This window comes from Schistocerca gregaria, chromosome 6 (genome assembly GCF_023897955.1).
Source record: "Schistocerca gregaria isolate iqSchGreg1 chromosome 6, iqSchGreg1.2, whole genome shotgun sequence".
NCBI lineage: Eukaryota > Metazoa > Arthropoda > Insecta > Orthoptera > Acrididae > Schistocerca > Schistocerca gregaria.
In genome coordinates, this window is record NC_064925.1 from 295,557,507 (window position 1) to 295,579,587 (window position 22,081).

Here is a 22,081-nt window from a genome sequence, read left to right on the forward strand (position 1 = left end):
TGTTGCCCGCATCTCGTGGTGGTGCAGTAGCGTTCTCGCTTCTCACGCCCAGGTTCCCGGGTTCGATTCCCGGTGGGGTCAGGGATTTTCTCTGCCTCGTGATGGCTGGGTGTTGTGTGATGTCCTTAGGTTAGGTAGGTTTAAGTAGTTCTTAGTTTTAGGGGACTGTTGACCTAAGATGTTAAGTCCCATAGTGCTTAGAGCCATTTGAACCATTTTCAACTGTCTGTTGCTCAACAGTCTGTTGATCAACAGTCTGTTGATCAACAGTCTGTTGATCAACAGTCTGTTGATCAACTGACTGTTGATCAGTCACTTGTTGATGAGGCATCTGTTTGTTGATCAATCATCTGTTGATCAGTCATCTATTGATCAATCATCTGTTAATCAAAGTCTATTGGTCAGTTAAATGTTACACAATTGGTCATTGTGCAGACATCCATTTCTCATGCAACTACGAGTTTGTTGTGAAACTGCCAGTAGTAGAACTGACTGCCTATTGTCTGTTGGACTACTGTGTGATTGTTGAGTAAGTCTGTTGAGAAACTGAATTCCTGATGCACAACTGTCTAGTCTGAAACCATTTGCCTTATTGTGCAACTATTTTGGGATATTTTTGTCATTCTTTTAGTTGTTTCAGCACATGACAAGGTAGTCATACATTGGTGTGTATAATACTATAAAATAATCAGGGTATATAGTAGTAATAAAATATCAAATAATGTCAGCTATGATAGAGGAGGTTAAATTGTTTGAAAATACTTGAAGAGCTATAAAACTAATGATTTTGAAAGTATGAGTGCTATGCCCACATTTTCTTCTTAACAACTGCCTGCATCTGTCAGACAACTTCCCACATCTGTTGCATGACTGTCCACATATATTATAACTGTTGTACCATTGTCAAATCTGTGGACTACTTTCTCCCTACCGAACTGGACATGTCAGTGCAGAAAGTAGGATAACGATGTTTGTCTACCATAACTGCTACACACGATTGGTCCTACGAAATTAATAGATAACCAAGTGTAGTGTGGTGGATGTGACACCAGACTCGCATACGGCGATACTGACGTTCAAGTCTTTGTCTAGTCATTCATATTTATGGTTTCCATAGTTTCTGCAATTACCACATGGCCAATTTCCACGATCGGTGCTTTGAAAGGGACACAGACGATTTACAACTCTTACCCTTTAACATTCCGAGCTCCTGCACCGGATTCACTAATGAGCTCATCATACACTCCTGGAAATGGAAAAAAGAACACATTGACACCGGTGTGTCAGACCCACCATACTTGCTCCGGACACTCCGAGAGGGCTGTACAAGCAATGATCACACGCACGGCACAGCGGACACACCAGGAACCGCGGTGTTGGCCGTCGAATGACGCTAGCTGCGCAGCATTTGTACACCGCCGCCGTCAGTGTCAGCCAGTTTGCCGTGGCATACGGAGCTCCATCGCAGTCTTTAACACTGGTAGCATGCCGCGACAGCGTGGACGTGAACCGTATGTGCAGTTGACGGACTTTGAGCGAGGGCGTATAGTGGGTATGCGGGAGGCCGGGTGGACGTACCGTCGAATTGTTCAACACGTGGGGCGTGAGCTCTCCACAGTACGTCGATGTTGTCGCCAGTGGTCGGCGGAAGGTGCACGTGCCCGTCGACCTGGGACCGGACCGCAGCGACGCACGGATGCACGGCAAGACCGTAAGATCCTACGCAGTGCCATAGGGGACCGCACCGCCACTTCCCAGCAAATTAGGGACACTGTTGCTCCTGGGGTATCGGCGAGGACCATTCGCAACCGTCTCCATGAAGCTGGGCTACGGTCCCGCACACCGTTAGGCCGTCTTCCGCTCACGCCCCAACATCGTGCAGCCCGCCTCCAGTGGTGTCGCGACAGGCGTGAATGGAGGGACGAATGGAGACGTGTCGTCTTCAGCGATGAGAGTCGCTTCTGCCTTGGTGCCAATGATGGTCGTATGCGTGTTTGGCGCCGTGCAGGTGAGCGCCACAATCAGGACTGCATACGACCGAGGCACACAGGGCCAACACCCGGCATCATGGTGTGGGGAGCGATCTCCTACACTGGCCGTACACCTCTGGTGATCGTCGAGGGGACACTGAATAGTGCACGGTACATCCAAACGGCCATCGAACCCATCGTTCTACCATTCCTAGACCGGCAAGGGAACTTGCTGTTCCAACAGGACAATGCACGTCCGCATGTATCCCGGGCCACCCAACGTGCTCTAGAAGGTGTAAGTCAACTACCCTGGCCAGCAAGATCTCCGGATCTGTCCCCCATTGAGCATGTTTGGGACTGGATGAAGCGTCGTCTCACGCGGTCTGCACGTCCAGCACGAACGCTGGTCCAACTGAGGCGCCAGGTGGAAATGGCATGGCAATCCGTTCCACAGGACTACATCCAGCATCTCTACGATCGTCTCCATGGGAGAATAGCAGCCTGCATTGCTGCGAAAGGTGGATACACACTGTACTAGTGCCGACATTGTGCATGCTCTGTTGCCTGTGTCTATGTGCCTGTGGTTCTGTCAGTGTGATCATGTGATGTATCTGACCCCAGGAATGTGTCAATAAAGTTTCCCCTTCCTGGGACAATGAATTCACGGTGTTCTTATTTCAATTTCCAGGAGTGTATTATTGTTACCATGCATCGTAGGGCTGTGTCTGTAATAGAGTTGAGTTGATAGGACAAGATTTTACCTGGATGCCTGCAAGGAATCAGAGCTTGCAGTACGAGTTGTAACTTGCTGTCAGTTTTTCGTGAGAGTTACTTAAGACGTTTTATCACCTCCAAAATATCTAACTGCCACTATGACACACTGTGTATTCACTGTCAAAGGAAACAGGTTTTTTCTGATGATGGCTGATTTTGCGGTGAATTTGATTGTAGAAGTCTGCATATTCATCTTTCAGGATACATGTCGTTCTAGAAATTACTGCCAAACAATGGTTTCCTCCTCCGAGCAAAGAGGAAACAGTCACGGTGCGCATCATCAGGAGGTAAAATTTGGTAGCGCGAAGTGGCTTCGTCTGTAACGGTGCCGTGTGCAGAATGAGCTGGGGCACTGTCGATGGCGTCGTAAATTGTGGATGGTCCTTCTTCGGTGGTAGTGGGTCCACATCTTTCCACTGCTTGCTTCGTTGATTTGGGGTCGTAGCGATACATCTAGCACTCGTCAATGATGATTTTGTTCCTAAAGAAGTTATCTCTACTGGCTTGAAAAAACTGCAACATTTCCGATGTTACCACGATTCAGCAGATTTTTTCAGTGGGTGTTGGCTGTCACGGAACACAGTGATGTTCGACGTTCATCATGTTCAAAAAGTCGCGCAAGATATTGAAAACTGATCCATGAATGAATTTCATTTTTGGCTCGTTTTTGATGCTGATCTTCTACCACCATGCCTCCATTTCTCTTGCGATTCTTGTTTCTTCACAGAGAGATGGTCGGCCACTTTATTCTTCGTTATTCGGACTTTTATGACGACACTGGAAACGTCTGCATCACCTTAACACTATATCATATTATGCTAAATTGTTGCTGTCCACTTCGACCAACTCGTTATGAATTATTCGTGATGAATAAATCCTCTCCAGGTATACAATTCAAATCATTTATTTAGATAAAGTAACCCGCGGTCCAGGATGTAAATCCCATCTTCATGCGCTACAAAACAGATGAGAAACTAAGAGAAATACAATTACTAAAATTAATTTAAAAGGATTCATAAAATGTGAATATCCTGTCATATCTTGATAGCGCACGAGAAAATCGCACCAGTCATGAAAAAAAAATCCACAAAATTTATCGAGTAGCATACGAGATCCAGTGCAGGTGAGGCATGGAAAGGTTTTTTGAGACAAGCAGTACCACACTGGGCGAATGTGGCCTAACTGAAAAAAATCATGAATGTATCAATAAACAAACATGCGTTGCCAGCCTAATGTAACCTAAAAATCAACTTTGAACGACCAGACATGTGGCATAGGCCTAGTAAAGTAAAATGAAGGCATAAACCACATAGAATGCCAATTTGTAAACCTCAAACGTAGCTTACCAAGTATGTACCCAGCCCGTCAAATGTTGCAGACGTGCAGTGCGACCTGTCAACTGACTGACATATGAACTGCAATGAGTCGCTTCAGTATACTAACATGGTACGTTACTTACGTGGTTCACAAATTGGCATTCTGCAGCATTCATGCCTTCTTTTCCTTTCTTAAGCCTATGCCTCATGTCTGGTCGTTCAAAGTTGGTTTGTAGGTTACATTAAGCTGGCGATGAGTGTTTAGCTGTTGATACATTGGTGCTTTTTCCGGGTAGGTCAAGTTTACTCGTTGTGGTACCCGTTAGCCCAAAGAAACTTTTCATGCCTCACCCGCACAGGATCTCGCATCTTGCTTTACAAATTTAAATTTACTGGATGTTTCACATGAGCGGTTCGTTTTCAGACACCCAATCAAGGTATATAACCTGACATTAACATTTAAATGGACCCTTTTCATGTTGATAAATTATATGCCGTATCCCTCAGAGTTTTTTATAGCCTGAAACCTTGCACGTGTGTACGATTTTATCCTAATACAGAATTTGTCAAGCTCAACTACGGCAGATCTATTCATCATGAAAAATTGTAGCAATTGTTGTGGATGCCCTGAAAAGAATATATTATCCAGAATGAGATTTTTCACTCTGCAGCGGAGTGTGCGCTGATATGAAACTTCCTGGCAGATTAAAACTGTGTGCCCGACCGAGACTCGAACTCGGGACCTTTGCCTTTCGCGGGCAAGTGCTCTACCAACTGAGCTACCGAAGCACGACTCACGTCCGGTACTCACAGCTTTACTTCTGCCAGTATCCGTCTCCTACCTTCCAAACTTTACAGAAGCTCTTCTGCGAACCTTGCAGAACTAGCACTCCTGAAAGAAAGGATATTGCGGAGACATGGCTTAGCCACAGCCTGGGGGATGTTTCCAGAATGAGATTTTTCACTCTGCAGCGGAGTGTGCGCTGATATGAAACTTCCTGGCAGATTAAAACTGTGTGCCCGACCGAGACTCGAACTCGGGACCTTTGCCTTTCGCGGGCAAGTGCTCTACCAACTGAGCTACCGAAGCACGACTCACGTCCGGTACTCACAGCTTTACTTCTGCCAGTATCCGTCTCCTACCTTCCAAACTTTACAGAAGCTCTTCTGCGAACCTTGCAGAACTAGCACTCCTGAAAGAAAGGATATTGCGGAGACATGGCTTAGCCACAGCCTGGGGGATGTTTCCAGAATGAGATTTTTCACTCTGCAGCGGAGTGTGCGCTGATATGAAACTTCCTGGCAGATTAAAACTGTGTGCCCGACCGAGACTCGAACTCGGGACCTTTGCCTTTCGCGGGCAAGTGCTCTACCAACTGAGCTACCGAAGCACGACTCACGTCCGGTACTCACAGCTTTACTTCTGCCAGTATCCGTCTCCTACCTTCCAAACTTTACAGAAGCTCTTCTGCGAACCTTGCAGAACTAGCACTCCTGAAAGAAAGGATATTGCGGAGACATGGCTTAGCCACAGCCTGGGGGATGTTTCCAGAATGAGATTTTTCACTCTGCAGCGGAGTGTGCGCTGATATGAAACTTCCTGGCAGATTAAAACTGTGTGCCCGACCGAGACTCGAACTCGGGACCTTTGCCTTTCGCGGGCAAGTGCTCTACCAACTGAGCTACCGAAGCACGACTCACGTCCGGTACTCACAGCTTTACTTCTGCCAGTATCCGTCTCCTACCTTCCAAACTTTACAGAAGCTCTTCTGCGAACCTTGCAGAACTAGCACTCCTGAAAGAAAGGATATTGCGGAGACATGGCTTAGCCACAGCCTGGGGGATGTTTCCAGAATGAGATTTTTCACTCTGCAGCGGAGTGTGCGCTGATATGAAACTTCCTGGCAGATTAAAACTGTGTGCCCGACCGAGACTCGAACTCGGGACCTTTGCCTTTCGCGGGCAAGTGCTCTACCAACTGAGCTACCGAAGCACGACTCACGTCCGGTACTCACAGCTTTACTTCTGCCAGTATCCGTCTCCTACCTTCCAAACTTTACAGAAGCTCTTCTGCGAACCTTGCAGAACTAGCACTCCTGAAAGAAAGGATATTGCGGAGACATGGCTTAGCCACAGCCTGGGGGATGTTTCCAGAATGAGATTTTTCACTCTGCAGCGGAGTGTGCGCTGATATGAAACTTCCTGGCAGATTAAAACTGTGTGCCCGACCGAGACTCGAACTCGGGACCTTTGCCTTTCGCGGGCAAGTGCTCTACCAACTGAGCTACCGAAGCACGACTCACGTCCGGTACTCACAGCTTTACTTCTGCCAGTATCCGTCTCCTACCTTCCAAACTTTACAGAAGCTCTTCTGCGAACCTTGCAGAACTAGCACTCCTGAAAGAAAGGATATTGCGGAGACATGGCTTAGCCACAGCCTGGGGGATGTTTCCAGAATGAGATTTTTCACTCTGCAGCGGAGTGTGCGCTGATATGAAACTTCCTGGCAGATTAAAACTGTGTGCCCGACCGAGACTCGAACTCGGGACCTTTGCCTTTCGCGGGCAAGTGCTCTACCAACTGAGCTACCGAAGCACGACTCACGTCCGGTACTCACAGCTTTACTTCTGCCAGTATCCGTCTCCTACCTTCCAAACTTTACAGAAGCTCTTCTGCGAACCTTGCAGAACTAGCACTCCTGAAAGAAAGGATATTGCGGAGACATGGCTTAGCCACAGCCTGGGGGATGTTTCCAGAATGAGATTTTTCACTCTGCAGCGGAGTGTGCGCTGATATGAAACTTCCTGGCAGATTAAAACTGTGTGCCCGACCGAGACTCGAACTCGGGACCTTTGCCTTTCGCGGGCAAGTGCTCTACCAACTGAGCTACCGAAGCACGACTCACGTCCGGTACTCACAGCTTTACTTCTGCCAGTATCCGTCTCCTACCTTCCAAACTTTACAGAAGCTCTTCTGCGAACCTTGCAGAACTAGCACTCCTGAAAGAAAGGATATTGCGGAGACATGGCTTAGCCACAGCCTGGGGGATGTTTCCAGAATGAGATTTTTCACTCTGCAGCGGAGTGTGCGCTGATATGAAACTTCCTGGCAGATTAAAACTGTGTGCCCGACCGAGACTCGAACTCGGGACCTTTGCCTTTCGCGGGCAAGTGCTCTACCAACTGAGCTACCGAAGCACGACTCACGTCCGGTACTCACAGCTTTACTTCTGCCAGTATCCGTCTCCTACCTTCCAAACTTTACAGAAGCTCTTCTGCGAACCTTGCAGAACTAGCACTCCTGAAAGAAAGGATATTGCGGAGACATGGCTTAGCCACAGCCTGGGGGATGTTTCCAGAATGAGATTTTTCACTCTGCAGCGGAGTGTGCGCTGATATGAAACTTCCTGGCAGATTAAAACTGTGTGCCCGACCGAGACTCGAACTCGGGACCTTTGCCTTTCGCGGGCAAGTGCTCTACCAACTGAGCTACCGAAGCACGACTCACGTCCGGTACTCACAGCTTTACTTCTGCCAGTATCCGTCTCCTACCTTCCAAACTTTACAGAAGCTCTTCTGCGAACCTTGCAGAACTAGCACTCCTGAAAGAAAGGATATTGCGGAGACATGGCTTAGCCACAGCCTGGGGGATGTTTCCAGAATGAGATTTTTCACTCTGCAGCGGAGTGTGCGCTGATATGAAACTTCCTGGCAGATTAAAACTGTGTGCCCGACCGAGACTCGAACTCGGGACCTTTGCCTTTCGCGGGCAAGTGCTCTACCAACTGAGCTACCGAAGCACGACTCACGTCCGGTACTCACAGCTTTACTTCTGCCAGTATCCGTCTCCTACCTTCCAAACTTTACAGAAGCTCTTCTGCGAACCTTGCAGAACTAGCACTCCTGAAAGAAAGGATATTGCGGAGACATGGCTTAGCCACAGCCTGGGGGATGTTTCCAGAATGAGATTTTTCACTCTGCAGCGGAGTGTGCGCTGATATGAAACTTCCTGGCAGATTAAAACTGTGTGCCCGACCGAGACTCGAACTCGGGACCTTTGCCTTTCGCGGGCAAGTGCTCTACCAACTGAGCTACCGAAGCACGACTCACGTCCGGTACTCACAGCTTTACTTCTGCCAGTATCCGTCTCCTACCTTCCAAACTTTACAGAAGCTCTTCTGCGAACCTTGCAGAACTAGCACTCCTGAAAGAAAGGATATTGCGGAGACATGGCTTAGCCACAGCCTGGGGGATGTTTCCAGAATGAGATTTTTCACTCTGCAGCGGAGTGTGCGCTGATATGAAACTTCCTGGCAGATTAAAACTGTGTGCCCGACCGAGACTCGAACTCGGGACCTTTGCCTTTCGCGGGCAAGTGCTCTACCAACTGAGCTACCGAAGCACGACTCACGTCCGGTACTCACAGCTTTACTTCTGCCAGTATCCGTCTCCTACCTTCCAAACTTTACAGAAGCTCTTCTGGGAACCTTGCAGAACTAGCACTCCTGAAAGAAAGGATATTGCGGAGACATGGCTTAGCCACAGCCTGGGGGATGTTTCCAGAATGAGATTTTTCACTCTGCAGCGGAGTGTGCGCTGATATGAAACTTCCTGGCAGATTAAAACTGTGTGCCCGACCGAGACTCGAACTCGGGACCTTTGCCTTTCGCGGGCAAGTGCTCTACCAACTGAGCTACCGAAGCACGACTCACGTCCGGTACTCACAGCTTTACTTCTGCCAGTATCCGTCTCCTACCTTCCAAACTTTACAGAAGCTCTTCTGCGAACCTTGCAGAACTAGCACTCCTGAAAGAAAGGATATTGCGGAGACATGGCTTAGCCACAGCCTGGGGGATGTTTCCAGAATGAGATTTTTCACTCTGCAGCGGAGTGTGCGCTGATATGAAACTTCCTGGCAGATTAAAACTGTGTGCCCGACCGAGACTCGAACTCGGGACCTTTGCCTTTCGCGGGCAAGTGCTCTACCAACTGAGCTACCGAAGCACGACTCACGTCCGGTACTCACAGCTTTACTTCTGCCAGTATCCGTCTCCTACCTTCCAAACTTTACAGAAGCTCTTCTGCGAACCTTGCAGAACTAGCACTCCTGAAAGAAAGGATATTGCGGAGACATGGCTTAGCCACAGCCTGGGGGATGTTTCCAGAATGAGATTTTTCACTCTGCAGCGGAGTGTGCGCTGATATGAAACTTCCTGGCAGATTAAAACTGTGTGCCCGACCGAGACTCGAACTCGGGACCTTTGCCTTTCGCGGGCAAGTGCTCTACCAACTGAGCTACCGAAGCACGACTCACGTCCGGTACTCACAGCTTTACTTCTGCCAGTATCCGTCTCCTACCTTCCAAACTTTACAGAAGCTCTTCTGCGAACCTTGCAGAACTAGCACTCCTGAAAGAAAGGATATTGCGGAGACATGGCTTAGCCACAGCCTGGGGGATGTTTCCAGAATGAGATTTTTCACTCTGCAGCGGAGTGTGCGCTGATATGAAACTTCCTGGCAGATTAAAACTGTGTGCCCGACCGAGACTCGAACTCGGGACCTTTGCCTTTCGCGGGCAAGTGCTCTACCAACTGAGCTACCGAAGCACGACTCACGTCCGGTACTCACAGCTTTACTTCTGCCAGTATCCGTCTCCTACCTTCCAAACTTTACAGAAGCTCTTCTGCGAACCTTGCAGAACTAGCACTCCTGAAAGAAAGGATATTGCGGAGACATGGCTTAGCCACAGCCTGGGGGATGTTTCCAGAATGAGATTTTTCACTCTGCAGCGGAGTGTGCGCTGATATGAAACTTCCTGGCAGATTAAAACTGTGTGCCCGACCGAGACTCGAACTCGGGACCTTTGCCTTTCGCGGGCAAGTGCTCTACCAACTGAGCTACCGAAGCACGACTCACGTCCGGTACTCACAGCTTTACTTCTGCCAGTATCCGTCTCCTACCTTCCAAACTTTACAGAAGCTCTTCTGCGAACCTTGCAGAACTAGCACTCCTGAAAGAAAGGATATTGCGGAGACATGGCTTAGCCACAGCCTGGGGGATGTTTCCAGAATGAGATTTTTCACTCTGCAGCGGAGTGTGCGCTGATATGAAACTTCCTGGCAGATTAAAACTGTGTGCCCGACCGAGACTCGAACTCGGGACCTTTGCCTTTCGCGGGCAAGTGCTCTACCAACTGAGCTACCGAAGCACGACTCACGTCCGGTACTCACAGCTTTACTTCTGCCAGTATCCGTCTCCTACCTTCCAAACTTTACAGAAGCTCTTCTGCGAACCTTGCAGAACTAGCACTCCTGAAAGAAAGGATATTGCGGAGACATGGCTTAGCCACAGCCTGGGGGATGTTTCCAGAATGAGATTTTTCACTCTGCAGCGGAGTGTGCGCTGATATGAAACTTCCTGGCAGATTAAAACTGTGTGCCCGACCGAGACTCGAACTCGGGACCTTTGCCTTTCGCGGGCAAGTGCTCTACCAACTGAGCTACCGAAGCACGACTCACGTCCGGTACTCACAGCTTTACTTCTGCCAGTATCCGTCTCCTACCTTCCAAACTTTACAGAAGCTCTTCTGCGAACCTTGCAGAACTAGCACTCCTGAAAGAAAGGATATTGCGGAGACATGGCTTAGCCACAGCCTGGGGGATGTTTCCAGAATGAGATTTTTCACTCTGCAGCGGAGTGTGCGCTGATATGAAACTTCCTGGCAGATTAAAACTGTGTGCCCGACCGAGACTCGAACTCGGGACCTTTGCCTTTCGCGGGCAAGTGCTCTACCAACTGAGCTACCGAAGCACGACTCACGTCCGGTACTCACAGCTTTACTTCTGCCAGTATCCGTCTCCTACCTTCCAAACTTTACAGAAGCTCTTCTGCGAACCTTGCAGAACTAGCACTCCTGAAAGAAAGGATATTGCGGAGACATGGCTTAGCCACAGCCTGGGGGATGTTTCCAGAATGAGATTTTTCACTCTGCAGCGGAGTGTGCGCTGATATGAAACTTCCTGGCAGATTAAAACTGTGTGCCCGACCGAGACTCGAACTCGGGACCTTTGCCTTTCGCGGGCAAGTGCTCTACCAACTGAGCTACCGAAGCACGACTCACGTCCGGTACTCACAGCTTTACTTCTGCCAGTATCCGTCTCCTACCTTCCAAACTTTACAGAAGCTCTTCTGCGAACCTTGCAGAACTAGCACTCCTGAAAGAAAGGATATTGCGGAGACATGGCTTAGCCACAGCCTGGGGGATGTTTCCAGAATGAGATTTTTCACTCTGCAGCGGAGTGTGCGCTGATATGAAACTTCCTGGCAGATTAAAACTGTGTGCCCGACCGAGACTCGAACTCGGGACCTTTGCCTTTCGCGGGCAAGTGCTCTACCAACTGAGCTACCGAAGCACGACTCACGTCCGGTACTCACAGCTTTACTTCTGCCAGTATCCGTCTCCTACCTTCCAAACTTTACAGAAGCTCTTCTGCGAACCTTGCAGAACTAGCACTCCTGAAAGAAAGGATATTGCGGAGACATGGCTTAGCCACAGCCTGGGGGATGTTTCCAGAATGAGATTTTTCACTCTGCAGCGGAGTGTGCGCTGATATGAAACTTCCTGGCAGATTAAAACTGTGTGCCCGACCGAGACTCGAACTCGGGACCTTTGCCTTTCGCGGGCAAGTGCTCTACCAACTGAGCTACCGAAGCACGACTCACGTCCGGTACTCACAGCTTTACTTCTGCCAGTATCCGTCTCCTACCTTCCAAACTTTACAGAAGCTCTTCTGCGAACCTTGCAGAACTAGCACTCCTGAAAGAAAGGATATTGCGGAGACATGGCTTAGCCACAGCCTGGGGGATGTTTCCAGAATGAGATTTTTCACTCTGCAGCGGAGTGTGCGCTGATATGAAACTTCCTGGCAGATTAAAACTGTGTGCCCGACCGAGACTCGAACTCGGGACCTTTGCCTTTCGCGGGCAAGTGCTCTACCAACTGAGCTACCGAAGCACGACTCACGTCCGGTACTCACAGCTTTACTTCTGCCAGTATCCGTCTCCTACCTTCCAAACTTTACAGAAGCTCTTCTGCGAACCTTGCAGAACTAGCACTCCTGAAAGAAAGGATATTGCGGAGACATGGCTTAGCCACAGCCTGGGGGATGTTTCCAGAATGAGATTTTTCACTCTGCAGCGGAGTGTGCGCTGATATGAAACTTCCTGGCAGATTAAAACTGTGTGCCCGACCGAGACTCGAACTCGGGACCTTTGCCTTTCGCGGGCAAGTGCTCTACCAACTGAGCTACCGAAGCACGACTCACGTCCGGTACTCACAGCTTTACTTCTGCCAGTATCCGTCTCCTACCTTCCAAACTTTACAGAAGCTCTTCTGCGAACCTTGCAGAACTAGCACTCCTGAAAGAAAGGATATTGCGGAGACATGGCTTAGCCACAGCCTGGGGGATGTTTCCAGAATGAGATTTTTCACTCTGCAGCGGAGTGTGCGCTGATATGAAACTTCCTGGCAGATTAAAACTGTGTGCCCGACCGAGACTCGAACTCGGGACCTTTGCCTTTCGCGGGCAAGTGCTCTACCAACTGAGCTACCGAAGCACGACTCACGTCCGGTACTCACAGCTTTACTTCTGCCAGTATCCGTCTCCTACCTTCCAAACTTTACAGAAGCTCTTCTGCGAACCTTGCAGAACTAGCACTCCTGAAAGAAAGGATATTGCGGAGACATGGCTTAGCCACAGCCTGGGGGATGTTTCCAGAATGAGATTTTTCACTCTGCAGCGGAGTGTGCGCTGATATGAAACTTCCTGGCAGATTAAAACTGTGTGCCCGACCGAGACTCGAACTCGGGACCTTTGCCTTTCGCGGGCAAGTGCTCTACCAACTGAGCTACCGAAGCACGACTCACGTCCGGTACTCACAGCTTTACTTCTGCCAGTATCCGTCTCCTACCTTCCAAACTTTACAGAAGCTCTTCTGCGAACCTTGCAGAACTAGCACTCCTGAAAGAAAGGATATTGCGGAGACATGGCTTAGCCACAGCCTGGGGGATGTTTCCAGAATGAGATTTTTCACTCTGCAGCGGAGTGTGCGCTGATATGAAACTTCCTGGCAGATTAAAACTGTGTGCCCGACCGAGACTCGAACTCGGGACCTTTGCCTTTCGCGGGCAAGTGCTCTACCAACTGAGCTACCGAAGCACGACTCACGTCCGGTACTCACAGCTTTACTTCTGCCAGTATCCGTCTCCTACCTTCCAAACTTTACAGAAGCTCTTCTGCGAACCTTGCAGAACTAGCACTCCTGAAAGAAAGGATATTGCGGAGACATGGCTTAGCCACAGCCTGGGGGATGTTTCCAGAATGAGATTTTTCACTCTGCAGCGGAGTGTGCGCTGATATGAAACTTCCTGGCAGATTAAAACTGTGTGCCCGACCGAGACTCGAACTCGGGACCTTTGCCTTTCGCGGGCAAGTGCTCTACCAACTGAGCTACCGAAGCACGACTCACGTCCGGTACTCACAGCTTTACTTCTGCCAGTATCCGTCTCCTACCTTCCAAACTTTACAGAAGCTCTTCTGCGAACCTTGCAGAACTAGCACTCCTGAAAGAAAGGATATTGCGGAGACATGGCTTAGCCACAGCCTGGGGGATGTTTCCAGAATGAGATTTTTCACTCTGCAGCGGAGTGTGCGCTGATATGAAACTTCCTGGCAGATTAAAACTGTGTGCCCGACCGAGACTCGAACTCGGGACCTTTGCCTTTCGCGGGCAAGTGCTCTACCAACTGAGCTACCGAAGCACGACTCACGTCCGGTACTCACAGCTTTACTTCTGCCAGTATCCGTCTCCTACCTTCCAAACTTTACAGAAGCTCTTCTGCGAACCTTGCAGAACTAGCACTCCTGAAAGAAAGGATATTGCGGAGACATGGCTTAGCCACAGCCTGGGGGATGTTTCCAGAATGAGATTTTTCACTCTGCAGCGGAGTGTGCGCTGATATGAAACTTCCTGGCAGATTAAAACTGTGTGCCCGACCGAGACTCGAACTCGGGACCTTTGCCTTTCGCGGGCAAGTGCTCTACCAACTGAGCTACCGAAGCACGACTCACGTCCGGTACTCACAGCTTTACTTCTGCCAGTATCCGTCTCCTACCTTCCAAACTTTACAGAAGCTCTTCTGCGAACCTTGCAGAACTAGCACTCCTGAAAGAAAGGATATTGCGGAGACATGGCTTAGCCACAGCCTGGGGGATGTTTCCAGAATGAGATTTTTCACTCTGCAGCGGAGTGTGCGCTGATATGAAACTTCCTGGCAGATTAAAACTGTGTGCCCGACCGAGACTCGAACTCGGGACCTTTGCCTTTCGCGGGCAAGTGCTCTACCAACTGAGCTACCGAAGCACGACTCACGTCCGGTACTCACAGCTTTACTTCTGCCAGTATCCGTCTCCTACCTTCCAAACTTTACAGAAGCTCTTCTGCGAACCTTGCAGAACTAGCACTCCTGAAAGAAAGGATATTGCGGAGACATGGCTTAGCCACAGCCTGGGGGATGTTTCCAGAATGAGATTTTTCACTCTGCAGCGGAGTGTGCGCTGATATGAAACTTCCTGGCAGATTAAAACTGTGTGCCCGACCGAGACTCGAACTCGGGACCTTTGCCTTTCGCGGGCAAGTGCTCTACCAACTGAGCTACCGAAGCACGACTCACGTCCGGTACTCACAGCTTTACTTCTGCCAGTATCCGTCTCCTACCTTCCAAACTTTACAGAAGCTCTTCTGCGAACCTTGCAGAACTAGCACTCCTGAAAGAAAGGATATTGCGGAGACATGGCTTAGCCACAGCCTGGGGGATGTTTCCAGAATGAGATTTTTCACTCTGCAGCGGAGTGTGCGCTGATATGAAACTTCCTGGCAGATTAAAACTGTGTGCCCGACCGAGACTCGAACTCGGGACCTTTGCCTTTCGCGGGCAAGTGCTCTACCAACTGAGCTACCGAAGCACGACTCACGTCCGGTACTCACAGCTTTACTTCTGCCAGTATCCGTCTCCTACCTTCCAAACTTTACAGAAGCTCTTCTGCGAACCTTGCAGAACTAGCACTCCTGAAAGAAAGGATATTGCGGAGACATGGCTTAGCCACAGCCTGGGGGATGTTTCCAGAATGAGATTTTTCACTCTGCAGCGGAGTGTGCGCTGATATGAAACTTCCTGGCAGATTAAAACTGTGTGCCCGACCGAGACTCGAACTCGGGACCTTTGCCTTTCGCGGGCAAGTGCTCTACCAACTGAGCTACCGAAGCACGACTCACGTCCGGTACTCACAGCTTTACTTCTGCCAGTATCCGTCTCCTACCTTCCAAACTTTACAGAAGCTCTTCTGCGAACCTTGCAGAACTAGCACTCCTGAAAGAAAGGATATTGCGGAGACATGGCTTAGCCACAGCCTGGGGGATGTTTCCAGAATGAGATTTTTCACTCTGCAGCGGAGTGTGCGCTGATATGAAACTTCCTGGCAGATTAAAACTGTGTGCCCGACCGAGACTCGAACTCGGGACCTTTGCCTTTCGCGGGCAAGTGCTCTACCAACTGAGCTACCGAAGCACGACTCACGTCCGGTACTCACAGCTTTACTTCTGCCAGTATCCGTCTCCTACCTTCCAAACTTTACAGAAGCTCTTCTGCGAACCTTGCAGAACTAGCACTCCTGAAAGAAAGGATATTGTGGCAGAAGTAAAGCTGTGAGTACCGGACGTGAGTCGTGCTTCGGTAGCTCAGTTGGTAGAGCACTTGCCCGCGAAAGGCAAAGGTCCCGAGTTCGAGTCTCGGTCGGGCACACAGTTTTAATCTGCCAGGAAGTTTCATATCAGCGCACACTCCGCTGCAGAGTGAAAAATCTCATTCTGGAAACATCCCCCAGGCTGTGGCTAAGCCATGTCTCCGCAATATCCTTTCTTTCAGGAGTGCTAGTTCTGCAAGGTTCGCAGAAGAGCTTCTGTAAAGTTTGGAAGGTAGGAGACGGATACTGGCAGAAGTAAAGCTGTGAGTACCGGACGTGAGTCGTGCTTCGGTAGCTCAGTTGGTAGAGCACTTGCCCGCGAAAGGCAAAGGTCCCGAGTTCGAGTCTCGGTCGGGCACACAGTTTTAATCTGCCAGGAAGTTTCATATCAGCGCACACTCCGCTGCAGAGTGAAAAATCTCATTCTGGAAACATCCCCCAGGCTGTGGCTAAGCCATGTCTCCGCAATATCCTTTCTTTCAGGAGTGCTAGTTCTGCAAGGTTCGCAGAAGAGCTTCTGTAAAGTTTGGAAGGTAGGAGACGGATACTGGCAGAAGTAAAGCTGTGAGTACCGGACGTGAGTCGTGCTTCGGTAGCTCAGTTGGTAGAGCACTTGCCCGCGAAAGGCAAAGGTCCCGAGTTCGAGTCTCGGTCGGGCACACAGTTTTAATCTGCCAGGAAGTTTCATATCAGCGCACACTCCGCTGCAGAGTGAAAAATCTCATTCTGGAAACATCCCCCAGGCTGTGGCTAAGCCATGTCTCCGCAATATCCTTTCTTTCAGGAGTGCTAGTTCTGCAAGGTTCGCAGAAGAGCTTCTGTAAAGTTTGGAAGGTAGGAGACGGATACTGGCAGAAGTAAAGCTGTGAGTACCGGACGTGAGTCGTGCTTCGGTAGCTCAGTTGGTAGAGCACTTGCCCGCGAAAGGCAAAGGTCCCGAGTTCGAGTCTCGGTCGGGCACACAGTTTTAATCTGCCAGGAAGTTTCATATCAGCGCACACTCCGCTGCAGAGTGAAAAATCTCATTCTGGAAACATCCCCCAGGCTGTGGCTAAGCCATGTCTCCGCAATATCCTTTCTTTCAGGAGTGCTAGTTCTGCAAGGTTCGCAGAAGAGCTTCTGTAAAGTTTGGAAGGTAGGAGACGGATACTGGCAGAAGTAAAGCTGTGAGTACCGGACGTGAGTCGTGCTTCGGTAGCTCAGTTGGTAGAGCACTTGCCCGCGAAAGGCAAAGGTCCCGAGTTCGAGTCTCGGTCGGGCACACAGTTTTAATCTGCCAGGAAGTTTCATATCAGCGCACACTCCGCTGCAGAGTGAAAAATCTCATTCTGGAAACATCCCCCAGGCTGTGGCTAAGCCATGTCTCCGCAATATCCTTTCTTTCAGGAGTGCTAGTTCTGCAAGGTTCGCAGAAGAGCTTCTGTAAAGTTTGGAAGGTAGGAGACGGATACTGGCAGAAGTAAAGCTGTGAGTACCGGACGTGAGTCGTGCTTCGGTAGCTCAGTTGGTAGAGCACTTGCCCGCGAAAGGCAAAGGTCCCGAGTTCGAGTCTCGGTCGGGCACACAGTTTTAATCTGCCAGGAAGTTTCATATCAGCGCACACTCCGCTGCAGAGTGAAAAATCTCATTCTGGAAACATCCCCCAGGCTGTGGCTAAGCCATGTCTCCGCAATATCCTTTCTTTCAGGAGTGCTAGTTCTGCAAGGTTCGCAGAAGAGCTTCTGTAAAGTTTGGAAGGTAGGAGACGGATACTGGCAGAAGTAAAGCTGTGAGTACCGGACGTGAGTCGTGCTTCGGTAGCTCAGTTGGTAGAGCACTTGCCCGCGAAAGGCAAAGGTCCCGAGTTCGAGTCTCGGTCGGGCACACAGTTTTAATCTGCCAGGAAGTTTCATATCAGCGCACACTCCGCTGCAGAGTGAAAAATCTCATTCTGGAAACATCCCCCAGGCTGTGGCTAAGCCATGTCTCCGCAATATCCTTTCTTTCAGGAGTGCTAGTTCTGCAAGGTTCGCAGAAGAGCTTCTGTAAAGTTTGGAAGGTAGGAGACGGATACTGGCAGAAGTAAAGCTGTGAGTACCGGACGTGAGTCGTGCTTCGGTAGCTCAGTTGGTAGAGCACTTGCCCGCGAAAGGCAAAGGTCCCGAGTTCGAGTCTCGGTCGGGCACACAGTTTTAATCTGCCAGGAAGTTTCATATCAGCGCACACTCCGCTGCAGAGTGAAAAATCTCATTCTGGAAACATCCCCCAGGCTGTGGCTAAGCCATGTCTCCGCAATATCCTTTCTTTCAGGAGTGCTAGTTCTGCAAGGTTCGCAGAAGAGCTTCTGTAAAGTTTGGAAGGTAGGAGACGGATACTGGCAGAAGTAAAGCTGTGAGTACCGGACGTGAGTCGTGCTTCGGTAGCTCAGTTGGTAGAGCACTTGCCCGCGAAAGGCAAAGGTCCCGAGTTCGAGTCTCGGTCGGGCACACAGTTTTAATCTGCCAGGAAGTTTCATATCAGCGCACACTCCGCTGCAGAGTGAAAAATCTCATTCTGGAAACATCCCCCAGGCTGTGGCTAAGCCATGTCTCCGCAATATCCTTTCTTTCAGGAGTGCTAGTTCTGCAAGGTTCGCAGAAGAGCTTCTGTAAAGTTTGGAAGGTAGGAGACGGATACTGGCAGAAGTAAAGCTGTGAGTACCGGACGTGAGTCGTGCTTCGGTAGCTCAGTTGGTAGAGCACTTGCCCGCGAAAGGCAAAGGTCCCGAGTTCGAGTCTCGGTCGGGCACACAGTTTTAATCTGCCAGGAAGTTTCATATCAGCGCACACTCCGCTGCAGAGTGAAAAATCTCATTCTGGAAACATCCCCCAGGCTGTGGCTAAGCCATGTCTCCGCAATATCCTTTCTTTCAGGAGTGCTAGTTCTGCAAGGTTCGCAGAAGAGCTTCTGTAAAGTTTGGAAGGTAGGAGACGGATACTGGCAGAAGTAAAGCTGTGAGTACCGGACGTGAGTCGTGCTTCGGTAGCTCAGTTGGTAGAGCACTTGCCCGCGAAAGGCAAAGGTCCCGAGTTCGAGTCTCGGTCGGGCACACAGTTTTAATCTGCCAGGAAGTTTCATATCAGCGCACACTCCGCTGCAGAGTGAAAAATCTCATTCTGGAAACATCCCCCAGGCTGTGGCTAAGCCATGTCTCCGCAATATCCTTTCTTTCAGGAGTGCTAGTTCTGCAAGGTTCGCAGAAGAGCTTCTGTAAAGTTTGGAAGGTAGGAGACGGATACTGGCAGAAGTAAAGCTGTGAGTACCGGACGTGAGTCGTGCTTCGGTAGCTCAGTTGGTAGAGCACTTGCCCGCGAAAGGCAAAGGTCCCGAGTTCGAGTCTCGGTCGGGCACACAGTTTTAATCTGCCAGGAAGTTTCATATCAGCGCACACTCCGCTGCAGAGTGAAAAATCTCATTCTGGAAACATCCCCCAGGCTGTGGCTAAGCCATGTCTCCGCAATATCCTTTCTTTCAGGAGTGCTAGTTCTGCAAGGTTCGCAGAAGAGCTTCTGTAAAGTTTGGAAGGTAGGAGACGGATACTGGCAGAAGTAAAGCTGTGAGTACCGGACGTGAGTCGTGCTTCGGTAGCTCAGTTGGTAGAGCACTTGCCCGCGAAAGGCAAAGGTCCCGAGTTCGAGTCTCGGTCGGGCACACAGTTTTAATCTGCCAGGAAGTTTCATATCAGCGCACACTCCGCTGCAGAGTGAAAAATCTCATTCTGGAAACATCCCCCAGGCTGTGGCTAAGCCATGTCTCCGCAATATCCTTTCTTTCAGGAGTGCTAGTTCTGCAAGGTTCGCAGAAGAGCTTCTGTAAAGTTTGGAAGGTAGGAGACGGATACTGGCAGAAGTAAAGCTGTGAGTACCGGACGTGAGTCGTGCTTCGGTAGCTCAGTTGGTAGAGCACTTGCCCGCGAAAGGCAAAGGTCCCGAGTTCGAGTCTCGGTCGGGCACACAGTTTTAATCTGCCAGGAAGTTTCATATCAGCGCACACTCCGCTGCAGAGTGAAAAATCTCATTCTGGAAACATCCCCCAGGCTGTGGCTAAGCCATGTCTCCGCAATATCCTTTCTTTCAGGAGTGCTAGTTCTGCAAGGTTCGCAGAAGAGCTTCTGTAAAGTTTGGAAGGTAGGAGACGGATACTGGCAGAAGTAAAGCTGTGAGTACCGGACGTGAGTCGTGCTTCGGTAGCTCAGTTGGTAGAGCACTTGCCCGCGAAAGGCAAAGGTCCCGAGTTCGAGTCTCGGTCGGGCACACAGTTTTAATCTGCCAGGAAGTTTCATATCAGCGCACACTCCGCTGCAGAGTGAAAAATCTCATTCTGGAAACATCCCCCAGGCTGTGGCTAAGCCATGTCTCCGCAATATCCTTTCTTTCAGGAGTGCTAGTTCTGCAAGGTTCGCAGAAGAGCTTCTGTAAAGTTTGGAAGGTAGGAGACGGATACTGGCAGAAGTAAAGCTGTGAGTACCGGACGTGAGTCGTGCTTCGGTAGCTCAGTTGGTAGAGCACTTGCCCGCGAAAGGCAAAGGTCCCGAGTTCGAGTCTCGGTCGGGCACACAGTTTTAATCTGCCAGGAAGTTTCATATCAGCGCACACTCCGCTGCAGAGTGAAAAATCTCATTCTGGAAACATCCCCCAGGCTGTGGCTAAGCCATGTCTCCGCAATATCCTTTCTTTCAGGAGTGCTAGTTCTGCAAGGTTCGCAGAAGAGCTTCTGTAAAGTTTGGAAGGTAGGAGACGGATACTGGCAGAAGTAAAGCTGTGAGTACCGGACGTGAGTCGTGCTTCGGTAGCTCAGTTGGTAGAGCACTTGCCCGCGAAAGGCAAAGGTCCCGAGTTCGAGTCTCGGTCGGGCACACAGTTTTAATCTGCCAGGAAGTTTCATATCAGCGCACACTCCGCTGCAGAGTGAAAAATCTCATTCTGGAAACATCCCCCAGGCTGTGGCTAAGCCATGTCTCCGCAATATCCTTTCTTTCAGGAGTGCTAGTTCTGCAAGGTTCGCAGAAGAGCTTCTGTAAAGTTTGGAAGGTAGGAGACGGATACTGGCAGAAGTAAAGCTGTGAGTACCGGACGTGAGTCGTGCTTCGGTAGCTCAGTTGGTAGAGCACTTGCCCGCGAAAGGCAAAGGTCCCGAGTTCGAGTCTCGGTCGGGCACACAGTTTTAATCTGCCAGGAAGTTTCATATCAGCGCACACTCCGCTGCAGAGTGAAAAATCTCATTCTGGAAACATCCCCCAGGCTGTGGCTAAGCCATGTCTCCGCAATATCCTTTCTTTCAGGAGTGCTAGTTCTGCAAGGTTCGCAGAAGAGCTTCTGTAAAGTTTGGAAGGTAGGAGACGGATACTGGCAGAAGTAAAGCTGTGAGTACCGGACGTGAGTCGTGCTTCGGTAGCTCAGTTGGTAGAGCACTTGCCCGCGAAAGGCAAAGGTCCCGAGTTCGAGTCTCGGTCGGGCACACAGTTTTAATCTGCCAGGAAGTTTCATATCAGCGCACACTCCGCTGCAGAGTGAAAAATCTCATTCTGGAAACATCCCCCAGGCTGTGGCTAAGCCATGTCTCCGCAATATCCTTTCTTTCAGGAGTGCTAGTTCTGCAAGGTTCGCAGAAGAGCTTCTGTAAAGTTTGGAAGGTAGGAGACGGATACTGGCAGAAGTAAAGCTGTGAGTACCGGACGTGAGTCGTGCTTCGGTAGCTCAGTTGGTAGAGCACTTGCCCGCGAAAGGCAAAGGTCCCGAGTTCGAGTCTCGGTCGGGCACACAGTTTTAATCTGCCAGGAAGTTTCATATCAGCGCACACTCCGCTGCAGAGTGAAAAATCTCATTCTGGAAACATCCCCCAGGCTGTGGCTAAGCCATGTCTCCGCAATATCCTTTCTTTCAGGAGTGCTAGTTCTGCAAGGTTCGCAGAAGAGCTTCTGTAAAGTTTGGAAGGTAGGAGACGGATACTGGCAGAAGTAAAGCTGTGAGTACCGGACGTGAGTCGTGCTTCGGTAGCTCAGTTGGTAGAGCACTTGCCCGCGAAAGGCAAAGGTCCCGAGTTCGAGTCTCGGTCGGGCACACAGTTTTAATCTGCCAGGAAGTTTCATATCAGCGCACACTCCGCTGCAGAGTGAAAAATCTCATTCTGGAAACATCCCCCAGGCTGTGGCTAAGCCATGTCTCCGCAATATCCTTTCTTTCAGGAGTGCTAGTTCTGCAAGG

General features: G+C 50.0%; 1 protein-coding gene across 2 annotated transcripts in view; it reads left to right on the forward strand.

Moving 5' to 3' along the window:
• LOC126278455 (E3 ubiquitin-protein ligase TRIM9) overlaps positions 1-22,081 on the forward strand; it is a 712,180-nt gene that overhangs the window by 573,594 nt on the left and 116,505 nt on the right. The window lies entirely within an intron of this gene.